This window comes from Citrus clementina, unplaced genomic scaffold (assembly GCF_000493195.1).
Source record: "Citrus clementina cultivar Clemenules unplaced genomic scaffold, Citrus_clementina_v1.0 scaffold_3, whole genome shotgun sequence".
Classification (NCBI taxonomy): Eukaryota; Viridiplantae; Streptophyta; class Magnoliopsida; order Sapindales; family Rutaceae; genus Citrus; species Citrus x clementina.
Genome location: NW_006262339.1, coordinates 27113470 through 27116084, shown reverse-complemented (window position 1 = coordinate 27116084; position 2615 = coordinate 27113470). Strand labels below are relative to the sequence as shown.

The following is a 2615-nucleotide window of genomic DNA, read 5'->3' as shown; positions in this document are numbered from 1 at the left end:
ATTTGATATATTAATGCCTGTATTATCGTAAATCTTAATAAATTACTTGTGATTGAACTTAACTTCATATGATAGTTTGCAATAAATAATTATTAACATATAAGTGTGACGTTGGATTAAGTACCTAATAATATTAGATTAAATTCATACTATGCTGGAGTTCTCGGTAAATCTTATTTGCTCAATATTTTAATGTTATTGAATGGTCTTTTTTTCCATCAAGAGTGCAATTCTCCTAGGTATACACTTTAAAAAGAAAAATGTTAAAAGAGATATAGCACTGATAGAAAGTTGGCGGTAACACTGATAAATCGGTAGATATTTATCTTTATAAAAAAAAAAAGTAAATTGACACTATTTATCACTTTTTATTAATATTCTATCAATTTTGTTATTTAAATATCATTCCTTCATTTATTACACTAAAGCAGCAGCATATTTGTTAGTTAGTAGTACATAATGCAGGACACTTGTTTCATCCAAGACTTAAAAAAAAAAAATGTATAAACAATAGAAAAGTTAGGTTAAGCTGTGGCATATTGAATTATTTCGTAGGGATGCCTGGATTGACAGCTTATGCGAACTTGTTTGAGAATTTCTCTCCGAAAATGGGAGAAGAATACGTGTTCATTTCAGCAGCATTCAGTTCAGTTGTACAAGAGCATCTAATCAAGAGTACCTCATTACATTAAAGTTAATAAAAAATTAAATAAAAAAAAATTTTAATACGTTACATGATAAAATACATTGTACTATATTAAAATCTACATTTATTCTATTTTTTAATCTTATATTCTCTACTTTAGTATGATCAAGAATATCTCATTGGAAAAGTATTCACCAAATGACATAGTTTATACAATTATTTTCTTTCCTTTATTTTGTTTAAATCTTAATTTTTTCATTCCTAAGATGTGTATATTACAAAATAATTTGTACAAAAATTATGTTTCTAAGGTTGATATTATGCAGTATGAATTGTATATGAATAAGACTCGCATAAAAATCTAGAGATGTTAAAATATTTTAAGCATAAAAAGCTCAATTAGTCGGCATGTGGACTGGTAGAAAACTACAAATACAATTAACTTAATTTTTTCTTTTAAAAAGAAATAAAAAATAGAAAAAAGTCAACAAAACCTTTCATAATTGTTATATAACTATTAAATTGACATAATAGCTATTTCAAAAAAAAAAAAAAAATTAGAAAAGAGAAAGCCCAGAGGTAGACGCATTACAATAGTAATGAGCCAATGATGACCCGAGTCAGTATGACACAACCTGATTTACGCCCCCAAGAAAATCATCAAAAACAAAATTAAAGAAATTCCAAGATGCGCGATTTAACTTCATAAATTCTATGTTATAATTGTTGACCTTTCGGATTTTTTTTTTTAATTTAAAGGGTTTCACCTCGAAATTCTGAGGAAATTTAATGGGCATGTCTTCATTAAAACACTTTCTACCTCCAGTATTTGCTTTCTCTCTTTTTGTTCTTTCTTTCAAGTTTCATGTTAATTGGATCGTGTACCAACATACAGTTTTTAATAATAATTATGTTTTCATCATTTATCTTATGTTACGTTGACCAATTGAAGTATAGATCTGGATTTGACGATGCTTTTAATTACAAAGAGGAGCTGGATTTGAATGCAACACTGAAAAGGTCAGTGTGCTGCTCACTCTGAAGCTTTAGTGCCTTGTTGATTAACAAATTAAGCCAATCCCCTTTGAAAAATAATCAGGCTTAAGAATTTTAATTTTTTTCAATGTATTTTCAACTGTTAATCTAGGTGTTTTGCTGATGGTATTGAAAAGTATTTTGAAAATGTTGGGGGGCCAAATGTTAGGTGCGGTTTTTCCCAACATGCCACCAAACGGCCGCATTGCGGTTTTGAGAAATGACTTCACAATACAATCTTGATCTGCCTGAAAATGTTCACAATTTGATGTTCGTAGTTTTCGGACGAAGTCGAATGCAAGGATTCATAGTTTTCGATTACAGTAGCGTTTATCCCGAGTTCTTGGAGATGCTTTTGCCTTACATAAGAGAGAAAGCAAGATTGAGTATGCGGAAGGCACAGCTGAAGGACTTTTGAATGGCCCTGAAACTCTCGTTGGTATATTCACCGGCCGCAACCTTTGGCAGACAAATAATCGACGTTTCTCTTGAATAATTTAGGATACATCTGTATTGTGGACCATAAGGAATATAAGTAATGGCAGCTGGGCTGGAATGTTATTTCACGATGATATTTATTAATAGTTCTAAAGAATTTTCTTGAGCCAACTTAGTACATTTTGAAGTACTTTCACATGTAAGAAATATAATTTTTAGTACAATCAATTAAATTCAAAATGTTGACTATAGATCTATAATGAATGAAAGTTCTATTGTCAAGCACCACTGCATAGCTTTGATGATGAGGATGTTAATGATATCAAATTTATGTTTAAATAACATCAAGACACGTCAATCAATGATGGCAAACTGTCACAATTCTTGATTGCCAGCAACATTCCAATATTTTAAATCATGTAATTATATTTTTAATTTATTTATTTTTAAAGGTAATGGGTGGAAAAGTCCAAATTTACTTTTTAGTCTCTTATAT

General features: G+C 29.6%; 1 pseudogene; it reads left to right on the top strand.

Annotated features, from left to right (window-relative positions):
• Positions 1 to 1556: 1556 nt before the first annotated feature.
• On the top strand, positions 1557 to 2177 carry LOC112099795 (annotated as a pseudogene).
• Positions 2178 to 2615: the final 438 nt, after the last annotated feature.